The sequence below is a fragment of the Plecotus auritus genome (genome assembly GCF_963455305.1).
Source record: "Plecotus auritus genome assembly, chromosome: 3".
Lineage (NCBI taxonomy): Eukaryota > Metazoa > Chordata > Mammalia > Chiroptera > Vespertilionidae > Plecotus > Plecotus auritus.
Window position 1 is genome coordinate 35871123 of NC_137772.1, and position 15583 is coordinate 35886705.

Genomic DNA, 15583 nt, shown 5'->3' on the forward strand with positions numbered 1-15583 from the left:
AACCATGTGATATACGACAATATAGTAACTACAAGTGGAATTATATTCATCACATTGCTTTATTGAAAATCAAACTGAATTTATAGTGAGTTATTGATTTGATTTTCCCTTAACACTCAGTAAAGAAGGGAAATAAACCATGAATATTTTACATCAAGAACAATCCAATTTAGAAAGACCCTCCAAAACCAGGAAACTGGAATCATTCCTCTAAGACAAAATACATTAGATTTATCTTAATTTTAAACTTTTGTCCATATAATTCTTAGGCAGCATTATTCTCCCACTAAAATATATTTCTAGTATTAGATTATATTCTATTCCAATTCATCACTGAGAATAAAATAACACTTCATATGAGAGAAGTTTAAGGGTAGCTTCATGTGTAGTATGACACTCACACAACTGACCTAGAAACATCTCTAAAGTTGTTACAACAGCTGTCTTTGAACTTAGCCAAAGAAAAACTTATAATTTTCTGTCCAAAAAAAAAAAAAAAATATATATATATATATATATATATATATATATATATATATATATATATCAGCTTGGTTTCTGGATCCTATAATTAGTTTTTAGATTTAATCTTATGTGTTGGAAGTTTCTCTTTCTAGGAAAATTTCAAACTTCTGGTGAAAAACATTTGAAGTGTAAAACGACCTCCAATCCAAACAAAGGTATTCACAATTAATGTATTTAATGAGCTCCTACTGTATACAAAAGAAGTTTATCTTTGTAGTTTAAAATACAAAAGAAAAATAAATATAATCCTGTATTTTATCAAAGTTTACCAATTATACAGATACATCCAAAATAAATATATGAGCTTCTGTCCTAGCTTTAGGCCCATCCCTGAGATCCCAATGAGCTGTTCATACATGGATTCAACTCTACCTCTGGAACTATTAACTAGTTAGCTATCAGTTGTACATCAATCACACTTAATAACTGGTGTGCTTCAATCTTGCCTGATGTGGATGAAGGTGCCAATCACACCCATGTTAATAAACTGCATCACCCTCTAACCCTCACATTTAAAACCTTCACTTATTTTAGTCACCTTCTCTTCCCCACATGTGCACAGACACACATACACACATACTAGTACTTTCACTTGGATTAAGACTTTTAATACAAAATAAATGTTAAAAATTTAGAAGAAAATATAAAATATATGTTATTGCTGTTGAGCAGCTTTTCTTAAGTAAAGCTTATATACACACCAAAAAAATGAAAAAATTAAAGATTTAAAGATAAATTTGGTATAATTATTCAAAGAAACTACTGCTAGCAAACATAAATAAAGTGAACAACAATAAACTGGAAGAAAATATTTGTAATCTCTATATTCCATCTATCTTTAAGAGATTGGGATGTGTCACAAGTTAATGAAAAAATTCAGAAACAATTCAATAACTGAGTGGGAAAAGTTGTAAATATTCTGCCTTCTATAGAAAAGATGAGAATAGCCAATAAACATGCACATCATTCCTACAACATCATTAAGAATCAGAGAATTGCAAATTAAACCAATGTGGAATTCCATTTCAACTTAAAGATTGGAAAATGTCTATGCGTGGCAATGAGGAGGGAGAGAACTGTCATATAATGCTACTGGGTGCACAACTCAGTAATTCCTAGTAAAGCTAAAGAGGTGTATTACTAAAATGTAGTCATGTTTAGGGTTCTTGTTTAGGGTTCTCTGTGCCTCCTGAACTTGTGTGACTTTTTGCTCCACTTCTACCTAACCCTGTCTCTGTGCTCGAGACTACTAAGTCTGCCATATGTGCACAGGATATTCACAAGGAATTTTGTTTATAACAGTGAAATAATGATAAAACTGGGACATCACTGTCCCTCTGTAGGAGAATATATAAATAAATGAGTGTACTCAAATACTGCAATCCCATACAAAGATTTATTAAATGAACTATATCAACATGTATCAGCACATATGTTGACAATAAAATGTCAGGTGCAAACGGATAAATATTGTGTGATACAATTTAAATAACAATTTAAACAACAATAAAATAAATTTCTTATCAGATAAACATGCATAGGATACAAACACATGCACAATGATACACAAACCTTCAGCCTCTAGAAAGGCAGGGAAGGGGTATGGATGGACGCCCAGTTTCAATTATTTTTTTTCCTTAAAACAAAGAAGAGAACTCTGAAGCCAGCATAGCAAAATGTTAACAGCTGTTAAATCTGGGTGGTCCATACATGGATTTCTGTTATGTTATTTTCATTGATTTTTTGGTATGTTTGAATTATTTCATATAAAAATAAAAAATGTTTAAAATCAAAATTGCTAATTTATTTATTTTTCCAGTTAAATGATATTTTTTAAATCTTCAAATGGCTGATTGCATTACTTTCATGGTTTTAAAATATTTTAATGACTATCACACCCCAAAAAGCAGCAGTGCTGTATTTGTTTGATTTCTGCATACAGTTGTGGGGAGGGAGGGTGACTATCTGGCTATGTGCATGTGAGTGTGTTGTGTATGTGAAAGCCACAGCACATGAAAGATTGAGAACTTTGGGCAGAAAAAGTAATTCTTATAGCAGAACCCAGATGGAAAGAAATAGAGACTGGAAGCAAAGTGATAGCTGCAGTAGACCCAATGAAGTGATCAAGTCCTAGTAGTAGAGAGAGTATAAAATTGAAGGTTAAAAAATACAGTTTAATAGCAAGTTCAACAAGATCTGACAATTCAATTAATGTAGAGGGAAGTATAAAATATCACCCTGAGATTTTATGTCTCAATGGAGGTGACATAAGAAAGGAGAAATACAGCACCTTTAAATGGAGAAGATGGTGAGTCCTGCTTTGGGCCTGCTGAATTTCTTGTGACATTATTATTATTATTACTATTATTATTATTATCTTAATTTATCTTTATTGTTGAAAGTATTACAGATGTCCCCTCTGTTGTTTTTTTCCCACAGATCCCCTCTACCCTGCACTTGCCCCTCCCAGGCCTTCACCACTCTATTGTCTTGTGACTTATTTAAAAGCACAAAATGGTCTTCTAATGTGATTGTCACCATAAGTATCTGGAATTTAGGTTGATTGTGGGTCATAAATATGCTATCTCCCATAGGAAGCTGCAGTGGCAGTTAAGTGACACAGAGGTCAGAAAAGTAAGCAGGGTGAATGGGCTCCCCTAGAGGGTCTTTTTTTGCTTGATTTCCCCCCTTTCTTCCCATTTATTTTCTTCTTTGTCCATGTCCTTTCCTCCCCCAATTACTGAATATATAACGTATTTCTAATATTGGTTATTTCATAAGAGTGCAAGGGTACTTATATTTTTATAAAAAGTGAACCAAACTATATAATTTTTACTTTGAAATACACTATACACAGTATGAAATGACATTTCTGTGGATTGTTTTTGCTTGAGGGGAGTCATAGTTGATCACTTTTCTGGCATTTATTGCCATTTAAGAGTGAAATGAAGCTCCCCTAAGTGTCTCTATACCATCACCAAAACAAGGTATGCCTACCCCTGAGTCTAAGTATGCAGGGATCTAACCATTGGCAGACACAGCCTGCCCAGCTTTAGCCTTCCCAAACATCCATATTCGACAAAAGAAATTCTCCAGATCTGATCTAGGATAGAACATTCCAATCTACAGAATTTCAATTTTCTTATGATATGCTGTTCTTTGTCAAGAATGTACAGAACATCCCTATAAATCTCTTTTATAACACACACGCTGTACTGCAGATAATTTTTATTTCTTTTAGCATTCTAGCTTAAAGTTTTTCTTACCTATGTGAAACTCTTAACAGGAATGTGGAAACATTATTTTGGCTCAAAATTATTTACACAATAAGTAGTAATGCTAGGCAAAAAAAAGCTAGACATTAGGACATAGTGATACATTTTAAAAGATCAAAACCATGTGCCCTCATTTATACTTTTTGGAGCATAGTGTATTAACAACATATAAGTAAAATATTGAGTACATAACTAAAATAAAGCAAGAAAAGATAATAGGTATTCAGTTTTAAATGGGGTCCTTCAGGGAAGGACTCACTAAGAACATATAATTAAGTAAAGGCCTCTGAGAATGAAAGGGAGTTTACATAAAGCTAATGAGAAGATGAATGTTTCAAGACGAAAGTACAGCACATGCCAGGGCCCTGAGGCAGGCTTCCTCGTGGGATGGTGGGACAGCAGAGAGGCCATGTAGGTCTTCAGCAGGATGGCAAGATAGCCTTTAGTACTTTGTCTCCTTTGTGGCCAGAGGTAAAGAATGGCTTCCTCATTCTTCCCTGCTGTTGTTCAGTGACTCTCCCCATCTCCTGTAATTATCTCCTGGACAGAAAGTACATGTACACCTGCATGAGTACACACACACACCTTATCCCTGGGACAAACAACAATTTTTAAAAGACAGTAGGACCCATGTCCATTTGTAAGAAAAATAGCATTCCTCTAAATACAGGAGGTAAGCTCTGACCGGTGTGGCTCAGTGGATAGAGCGTCGGCCTGCGGACTCAAGGGTCCCAGGTTCGATTCCGGTCAAGGGCATGTACCTTGGTTGCAGGCACATCCCCAGTAGGAGGTGTGCAGGAGGCGGCCAATCGATGTTTCTCTCTCATCGATGTTTCTAACTCTCTATCCCTCTCCCTTCCTCTCTGTAAAAAAATCAATAAAAATATTTTTAAAAATAAATAAATAAAATAAATAAATACAGGAGGTAAGAACTGCAAGACAATTTATATTTTAAAAAAGAGAACACTTAAGAGTATTTGCCTAAAGCAAATCCCCCCAGTACGTCTGAGTAGGTCGATGTTTCACATCGTCTGGATTCAAAAGCTCACTAAGAGTCTCCTCACAGAATAAAAGGTAAGTACCCCAAGCAAGTTCCTGCTCACATCTCAGAATGCAAAAAGTGTTTACTGTTATACTAATTAAAAAGGCAGTTTTCCATCCTGGCCGGTGTGACTCAGTGGTAGAGTGTCAGCCCATGCACTGAAAGGTCTCTGGTTCGATTCTTGGTCAAGGGTATGTGCCTGGGTTGCAGGTTCAAACCCTGCTCCAGTGGGGATGCATGCAGCCAATAGATTTCTCTCTCTCTCTCTCTCTCTCTCTCTCTTCTCCTTTTCCTCCTACTTTCTCTAAAAATCAATAAGAAAAAATATCCTCAGGTGAGGATTAACAAAACAAAACAAAAAAGCAGTTTTCCACCTTAACCAATTTTAAGTTTTATTCTACATCAAATACTTTTTATGTTAACAATAATGACTAAAGATATTTTTCAAAACACAAGAAAATTACTTTATTCCATATAATAATTTAAAGCTAATACTAATTGGGCCTCGACATAGGCGGAAGCTGAGATTGCATTTGGATACTGAAAGAGAACTACCCTGAAATTCAAACACTGAAATGAAATTGAAGCTTATTATTTCAAACCTTGTCTGTAAGAGAGATTTAAAGAGTTTCATTCAAGATTTCTGCCTCCTTGAAATTCTGCTCACCTTCTTACTGTTGGTCATGATGGAGGGGTCTTTTCTGGGGACTCCCACCTGTTTTCCTTTCCTGCTTTCCTTGTTTTTGAGGTAAAATACAAGGGCAGAGCTCCATGCCTCTCTATTCCTAGTAATATTTTTTGGTTCTAATGTCTTAATCTATCTTCTAATGCTACTTTTAAGTTCTTTTAAAAAGATAATGAGTATAAAGGCTTTTAAATCTTCTCTACCATAAGGACCTCTGTTGTTTCCCAGTACTTTTCTATTTTGGGTGGGGGCGTATGTCTGCTGAAAAGACCTCCCCTATCCTCTGGCTTGAGGGAGGTCAGTCTTTTCAGTCCTTCACCAGATTGGATGAGGTCTACCCACATTATGGAGAGTAATATCTATTGGTTTAAGTGCTTAATCTCATTCAAAAACACCCTGACAGAAACATCCAGAATAATGTTCAACCACATAGCTGGGCATAGTGGCCAGCCAAGTTGACACATAAAATTAGCCATCATGAAAGGAAAGATGAAAATGGAAGATATAGAAGAGGGTGGCAAGTGTCTGTATGTAGAAGTTGTGTCACATTGCTGAGTGTGGGTGAGGCCTGGAAGTCTTAAGGATACACATAAAGCATGATCATTATGCTAAAAGAAATCAATAAAGCATAGCATTATTTTAAGTTTTAAATTAGCTTGAAGATTGAGGTAAAAATAAACTTTCTCCCTACCTGAATCTCTCTGGATGCTGTAGAAATGTACTATTGCTAGATTAACTTTCCATAGCATTTCCACAGAGAAATACTTCTGTTGTGTGTTGTCTTTTTCAGAACACACATTCTTTCTGTCTTATGTCTATACAAAATAAAATATTTTTGTTATCTTAACTGGTCATGAAAATTTCCATGGGAAGGTTTCAGCTATGATAACCAGCCGGGCCTTGCTCCAGTACCCGTTCATATACTGGCATGGCCCATGTGGCTTTAAAACACTCTTTAAGCTATACTTAGAGCATCTCAGAATATAAAAATTTGATCACACATTCCTTTTATTTTTACGCTTAATTTTCCACTTCATCCCCTCTCACTTTCCACTTCAACTAATACCTCCTGTCAGATGTCTGTGTACCTAAAGCTTTCTGCCCTTACTCTTCAGGGCTGTGAGGTTCCTCCCATTAAAATTCACCTGAAACCATTTTCCTTTCTTCACATCAGGTTGACTGACCCATAAGAACTCAAGTTCCTACAAAGAGGAGGAAAGTTAAGGCCTTAGTTTTATAATTCCTATACCCTAGGAACTTCCCAGAATCAAGGAGATGACTGAAAGGGGAACCAAACGCCCACATTTTCACAGAGCCAAGGGAACAATTTGGAATTTTTTCAAAAAAAAAATTGGGAAAGTAATCATTTATGTGGCAAAGTTTCCTATATGCAGATTGAGACTTTATTAGGATGGGATGTCTTAAAGTAGCCCATGTAGGAGTCTTTTGGAATTGGAAACAGGAAGCTATTTATGATGAGAAGTTAAATGAGGGTGCTTCACATAGCCCCAGTCATAAGGTGCTTATCAACGTGATTAGGACAATATTCGACCTTTGAAAAGATCAATAGTCCAGTGTTCTTAACTTGCTTTATTTTTTTTTTAACTCAGGAGAAGATTTCACTTTTCCTTGATTCAAGATTAGCAGGAAAGATGGAAGTGAAATTAAAACTGTATACATAGGTTTTCACAAAGGCTAAGAAAAAAAGAGCCTGCGTGAATATAGATAACTGCTAGACCGATGAAGAATGAGACTGACTCAATTACTTAAGTAACATCTTTTCTAACTGATGAGAAAGGGCATTCTGCCAATTTCTACTTGAGACTTTAGGGGAAAATGATCTTTCTTATTCAATATAATAATTTTCAAGATTCCTTGAGGAGGAGGAAAAGTTTCTGAAAGATTAAAATAAAAATAGAGACCTTTTAAAAATATATAAAACATGAGTTGATAGCTGAATTGCTCCTTCTTCATTGTTCTGGGAAGCAGTGCAAAAAATGTTAATGTGAACGAATCTATCTGTTGGGAAAAATGCCAAGAAATTGCTATCAAAATCGTGAAATTTTAATTTAAAAAAGAATTAAGGGTTTATAAATTGTCTTGATTGTCCTGTCATTACTATCATACACTTCAGCTTGCCTCCTTTAAGTGGAATTATATGTACATTATTAAGATTCTGAATATTTCCTGCTAGATTCAGAAAAATCAAATAAGTCATCAAAATTCATGACATCTGACCCCATGATATTTGTGGAACCAATATCAAATGATCACCAGGTAAAGAAATTAAACACATGAATGGCCATGAATGATCATTTTCCTGTGATAGATTTGCCCCAGTGCTGCTAAGGAGAGCAGCACATGGGTACAGAGCCATGTCTGCAGGATCCCAGGGTTTTTCTCCATCATTTGATTTATCCAGTCAAGGTTAGTCACAGTTTCCTTTGCATGTATTCTTTGGCTTCTTTCATGGATGGTCTGGGATTAATAGCTGCATCATCTTTATCTTCATTTATCTCTGAATTGCTTGCTCAACTGGAAGAAAAAAGAGGTTCTCTTAATTGCATCAAGGAATTGCAGTCAGTCCTACTGGCAAAAAGTGATGTAGAAATAATTTTTGCAAACTTCAATAGATCATTTCTGCTAATGATCAAATCAATGCAATAGTCTCTCTCTCTCTCTCTTTTCCTTTCTCCCACTTACTCATGTATTCAGTAAATAGTTGGCTCAGTCTTAGACCTGATGCAGGAAAGAAATCACTTCTCAGCTAATAAATAGCTATTGGCAGCAATTTCCCTTCATGAGAGGAAAAGTTCTCTTAAACCAATAGCAGAGGGGAAAATGTAACTTAGCATTTTGATTACCTGACTTCCTCTGATGGTCTCTTTTTGGCATATATCCATGTATCACAAATTCTTTTCTAAATTCATAGCTCAGCTCCCATTTTCTCATTTTATGTAGCTAATATCTTCACATTATCTCAAGTACTCTTCACTCCCTCAGTCACTTCCAAGGGGAAAAAGGAGGAAATTATGGTAAAAAGGAGAGTATTCTTTAAGGAAACTAATCAGTTAGATAGTGAAGAGATTTAAAAGCAAATTTAAAGACTCAGCAAGTAATGGAAAAGAAGAGATCTTTAGAAATAGGTATTGCATTGTAATGTTCTTTTAAAGTGCTTAAATCGAATTAAGGAAATAGATTAATCAGTAGAGTGCATTAAACAGAACCAACTAACAGTTTTCTCATCTGAGGATAAATTAAAAATAAAAGCTGCAAGGCCAATCTTTATTTGTTTGGAGAGTTTCAAACTAAGAAGGGACAACTGTAAAAACATCTGCAGTCAGCTGGAACTACATTTCCATCACCACAGGGCAGCTGACATTCATCCAACCATCTCTTCTAGGACATCAAAAAAAGATGAGCCTAATCGCTTTAGCCTTGGCTGGTTAAATAGTTAAGTGCAGGGCTGTGTCTTACTGTGTGCGATGGAAAATAAACGATCTTGTGATGAGATTGAAGAATAGCATCTTGATAGGACTTCCTTTTCCAACCCTTCCTGGCTGTGCAGCATGAAAGAGGGTCAACAAGATATTCCCACTTTCTCTCCTCAGCCTCACAGCAAGTAGCAGAGGCTCTTATGAACTGTGAAGAGGAAACTTGTTTTTCTCAATAGGAAGACTAACCCTTCTGGGGCGGGGTGGGGGGGCGGGGCGGGGGATGAAGCTTCTAGATTGAAGCTGGGTAGTACTTTTTGAATTAAAGCTGAACAAAGCACCATCTCATGAGACAAACTAGCTCCATCGTAAATGTAAAATTGACTGATATCCCTTATTTTGCTAGAAATGTGTCCCTACTACCTCAATGACCTTTTCTATTCCATTTAGTCTTCCTCCATGTTTTCATAGGTGTAATTATAGTTGTAGCCATAGAGCACATGCTTTCTTATTCCTCTCGGTTTTCTAATATGATGCCCCCGCCTGATTCCTTTCCTAATACAATGGCCCATTTTGAAGAGGTAACTATGAATATATGTCAGAAATTTGGAGTAGCCATGACCATTGAAGAAAAAAATGCTTTATCTCATGACATTCATTTCCTCAAACCTGTTAACCCCTCCCAAGGTATTATTTCACTTTTTTATAATGCTATTAAATTATCCCTTTATAAGATGCAGCATTGTATTTACTGTGTGTGATTTGTAAGTTTCTACCTGCCTCAGTATAATTACCCTGATAATAAAGAAATGCTGATAAATTCAAGGCTGCTGGTATGAATTACCCATGAAAATGTTGCCAGAGTCCTATTTGTATGGCTTCCTGAGACAAGCAGAGAAGACACTGAAGGTGACATATCCCAGCACTGTGGAAGTTTAAAACTCTAGTCTAATAAAATGAAAGTAGAACAAAGCTGTCATAAAACTCTACAGAAGACAAGAGAAGGATGGTTATATGGACATATGGACTGCCCCCACATGGACAATGAGCCAGGAGATATTTGAGATGGCTGGACCTTTCTTGGATATTGATTCTGTGTGTTCTAAAAACACATGCTGGTTGTACTCTAACTCTTTTTATTCAATCCCATGAGAATTTTTCCTAAGTTCTTTAGGAAATCTGTGGATTGTAAGTAAAGGAATTGTGACAAACATTGGAAGGACCATGTTAACCATGTAGTGATTTGATAATCTATACTATAATGTAAAATATGTTGGGAGAAAAGCTTTCCCCTCTTGCCAATGAAATAGGGAGAGAAGGAGGACAGAGAAAAAAAGATGCGGGGGAGGGAGGGAATGCAATGGCAAGATTCCTTTCTGGGTTTGAAATATCTGAAAGTAAAGCAAGTTACATTGAGACCCCAGGTGGCAGAATAAAGTATGATCTCCACAGTAAAATGTCTTGTAAGAAAAATAAGACAGTAAAATCTTAAGTAAGGAAAGGGGCCAAAATATTTTCTGGGTGGAATTCAGAGCCTGACACAGTAAGCCTCACATTTATTTTATTACTTTGACTATGACCTGAGCAAATATGGATTAAAAATGGAGATAGAGGAAGGGACATATGGATGGGTATATATTCTTACTGGGCAAAATGTGCACTTATATAAACTCATATATTTTCATGTATATAATCACTAATAAACAAGCAATTACATTTATGACTAGTCCAATTTCTAATTCAAATTTATAGAACATATGCTGTGAATGAAGGAACTCATTGATGGTAACTGGAGGCTACAAATATATTTGCATAGCTTCTCAAAAAGGAAATTTGTCTGGCCTTTACATACAACAAACAGAAGACACAGAGGGGAAGGGTTTTGAACAGAGACACACTGGATCAAACTAAGGTAAAAAAAAGTTTGGTCCATACAGAATATTCCTATGAGTAGAGGTTTCCACAGGTATCATTTAGATCAGGTGACATACCAGGGTGGAGCATTCATTGTCTGATGAATTCAATGCTAATAACAGCTTTCCCGTTTTCATGCTGTAAGTGCTTCATGAAACTGTGATTATTTCCCTGGGCCCTTAGGTAGAACTGGGTCCCAGGGTTATACACCATGGACACACTTTTAAAATTAGTGTATTGTTTGTGACAAAGCCTAAGATTTTACTTACTACAGTACTTGAAAAGATTATATTTGAGAGAAAATAATTATAGTTCAGAGAAGGAAATATTACTAATACATTGCGGATAACAGTGTGACAGATAACCTAATAAACCACAAAAAAAATTAGGTTTCCCATTAGGACTAAATGTCGTTTCTCAAAATGCATTACTTAGATAAAATAATAATGATAGTACAATAATAATAATAATAATATTTGATTACTGACAGCACCACTAGTAATAAGAATCAAAGAAAACCCACAAGGACCCATTGATTTAAGATGTGGCACAGTTTTCATGGGACCAGAGTTGGACACAGAAAGAAAGATGTCTCCAAATCTACTTGGCCAATCCCAGTGAGCTGTCTAGCCAGGAGATGAGGATAGTGGCCCTGGTGACCCCAGAAGAGGGAAAAGAGACAGAACAGCTTTGGATCCTAATAAAGCTGAAAGGAAACTGAGCAAGGAATGAAAGAAGTCCACATCATTCCTGCAAGTCTTATCACAGCCTGAGATAACTCTGACATCAAACCCTAACAGCAAACAAATTATAAATATGGAAAGTTTTCATTAAATTTAAATTTTTAATTTATTTGATTTGATCTACTGTTGGCATTTCGTTATTATACTAATAAAAGGGTAACATGCTAATTATATCAGATAGACTGGACATCTTCCTGATGTCCTTCCGGACAAAACCACTGTGGAGAGATCAGGCCAGCAGGGGAGAGCAGTAAGGAGCAATCAGGATGTCAGGGGAGAGCAGTTAGGGGTGATCAGGACAGCAGGGGAGCAGTGAGGGGCATCAGGCAGGCAGGCAGAGGCAGTTAGGGCAATCAGCCAGGCAGGCAGAGGCAGTTAGGGGTGATCAGGCCAGCAGGGGAGCAGTTAGGGGCAATCAGGCAGGCAGGCAGAGTGATTAGGGGCGATCAAGCAGGCAAGCAGAGGTGTTTAGGGGTGATCAGGCAGGCAGGGAGGTGAGCAGTTAGGAGCCAGTGGTCCCGGATGGCAAGAGGGTTCAGGCTGGGCTGAGGGATGCCCCCACCCCTGTGCATGAATTTTGTGCACTGGGCCTCTAGTTCTCAAATAAGAGCAATCTGATTTCTAGTTTTTAGTTTTAATTTAAACTTTTAAAGTCCAATGCTGATTATTTGTCACCTCACAAAGTCTAGTTAGTATGAAAAACACCCTTAAGCTGCAAATAGCCTGACTGTGTCTAATATACTCCTCCAAGGGTTCATCATGTTGGCTGCCATTATTAACCATTTGCTCTACATCTCTCTTAAACACCAAATAGTGACTGTGAGATTTTAATATTCAGGGTGAAGAAAATGGGGTGGCAACATCTGAATATCTGGATAGAAATGACAGACAAGGAGAAACCAAGATGGTGGCATAAGTAAACACCTAAACTGCTGCCTCGCACAACAATTTCAAAACTACAACTAAAAGACAAAACGGACATCATCCAGAACCACAGGAAGGCTGGCTGAGTGGAAATTCTACAACTAGAAGGAAAGAGAAAAGCACATGGAGACTCAGAGGAGCTGCAAAAGGCTGAGGTAAGGAGACGCGCACGCAGAGAGGACTGGCGGCTGAGTGTGTGGCTGGCTTTCTCAAGCGGGAGGGAGACCGAAGCTCCCAACTGCGCTGAACTCCAGTTCCGGGCTAGACTCTGGAAACCCAGACTCATTCGGGGGGAATCTGGACTGTCAGGAAAAGAGAAAAGCACACTGGGACTCAGGGGAGCTGCGAAAGGCAGAGGTCCAGAGGCGCGTGCGTGGAGAGGACTGACTGCTGAGTGCGTAGCTGGCTTTCTCAAGTGGGAGGGAGATGGAAGCTCCCGACTGCGCTGAACTCCAGTTCCAGGCGAGAATCTGGGAACCCAGACTCATTCTGGGAGAAACTGGACTGTCTGGCAGCAGGCGAAACTCGAGGGTGGCTTTCTCTCAGAGGTGCTTGGAGGGATTACCGAGGGACACTGAGACCCAGAGCCCTCATAGGGCAGGGCTGATGGGGAGCCAAGGCTGTCTGCTCTGCCCTGAGACTCCACCCCATCCAAGCTGAGCACAGAGGCTTTTGTAATTTTGCAATTCTTGTCTCATAAGGGTGTCTCTAGCACAGAAGTTCTCCCAGCGTAGACACAGCTGATCCTCACAGCCAATTGGCCTGGAGGTAAATTTCTCCCAGTGATACCAACAACAATCAAGGCTTAACTACAACAAGACTGTGCACACAGTCCACAAAGGGGTGCACCAAGAGTGTCCACCTCAGGTAACTGGGGGAGGCTGAGCCACTGGGCCCTATAGGACACCTAGCACACAAAGCTACTCTACCAACTCAGGGAAGCAGCAAAAATGCGAAGACAAAGAAACTGATCACAAATGAAAGAAATGGAGGAAAGCAAACGACTGGATAGAGAGTTCAAAACCACAGTTATAAGGTTTTTCAAGAATTTCCTAGAAAAGGCCGATAAATTTAGCGAGACCCTAGAGGATATGAAAAAAGACCAACTAGAAATTAAACATACACTGACTGAAAGAAAAAATATTATACAGAGACCTAACAGCAGACTAGAGGACTGCAAGAATCAAGTCAAAGATTTGAAATACAAAGAAGCAAAAAACACTCAACTGGAAAAGAAAAAAGAAAAAAGAATCAAAAAATTTGAAGATAGTGTAAGGAGCCTCTGGGACAACCTCAAGCATACCAACATCCAAATTATGGGGGTGCCACAAGAAGAGAGAGAGCAAGATACTAAAAACCTATATGAAGAAATAATGACTGAAAACTTCCCCCACCTGGTGAAAGAAATAGACTTACAAGTCCAAGAAGCGTACAGAACCCCAAACAAAAGGAATCCAAAGAGGATCACACCAAGACACATCATAATTAAAATGCCAAGGGCAAAAGACAAAGAGAGAATATTTAAAGCAGCAAGAGAAAAACAGTTAATTACCTACAAGGGAGCACCCATACGACTGTCAGCTGATTTCTCAACAGAAACTATGCAGGTCAGAAGGGAGTGGCAAGAAATATTCAAAGTGATGAATAGCAAGAACCTACAACCAAGATTACTCTACCCTGCAAAGCTATCATTCAGAATTGAAGATCAGATAAAGAGCTTCACAGATAAGAAAAAGCTAAAGGAGTTCATCACCACCAAACCAGTATTATATGAAATGCTGAAAGGTATTCTTTAAGAGGAAGAAAAAGAAAAAGGTAAAGATAAAAATTATGAACAACAAATACATATCTATCAACAAGTGAACATAAAAATCAAGTGAATTAAAAAATCTGATGAACAGAATAAACTGGTGAATATAATAGAATCAGGGACATAGAAAGGGAGTGGACTGACAATTCTCAGGGGGAGGTAAGGCCAGAGGGTGGGGTGGGAACTGGGTGGAGGGGAGCTGTGGGGGGAAAAAAGAGGAACAATTGTAATAATCTGAACAATAAACATTTATTAAATTAAAAATAAATAAATAAATAAAATTTAAAAAAAAGAAATAACAGACAAATAAGCTTGTTTGAAAGCGGACGTGTTCTGGCTCAATGGCTCATTTGGTTGGAGCATCATCCCATACACCAACAGGCAGTGGGTTCAATTCCCGCTCAGGACACATGAGTAGATTGCAGATTCTATCCCCAGTCAGGGTGCTTATGGGAGGCACCCTATCAATGTTTCTCTCTCTCTGTCTCTCTCTCTCTTTCCCTTCCTCTCTCTCTCTAAAAGAAACAAAAACAAAACATATCATCAGATGAGGATTTAAAAAAAGTGACAGGTTTATGAAATCACTGTCATATAAATTATAGTAAGTTAGCATGAGAGGCTGACTACTTCAATCTCTCTACCTTAACATTCAGAGTTAGAAACTCCTAATTATAAACTTAATTCTTAAATTTTTGACTCGTACTCAACACAGTGCCAAATTATTTTTCTCTTAACAATTAAGCTAATTAGTCTTTAGGATTTACCACATTTTTAGTTTGGTTTTGGTTTCATCACATGGTTTAAAAATTCTGCTATTGGCATTTTTAGGCCCCCCTAATTAAGGTTCGATGGCTTGGTCTGCTATCTTATTTGTCTATATAACACTATCTGGAACACAGATTCATTAACTATGGAAGGATATTATCTATATACCCTAATATGCAAATAGACTGAATGGCAGAACAACCGAACAATCAGTCACTATGATGTGCACTGACCACCAGAGGGTGCGTGCAGAACTTGGAGGGAACATGGAGGGTGTTGGCAGCAGGCAGCAAAGTGCAGAACATGGTGGACGTCAGCTGTGGTGGGATGGTGGAACATGTGAGCAGGGGCGCCAGACCAAGGCGGGGCGCTGTTCGCTGTCATTTGGGTGAGCCTCTGGTGGTTACTGAAAATTCTTTGCTCCCATGTGCCATGGTCCCACCCAGCGCTTGCACCTGCTGCCAGT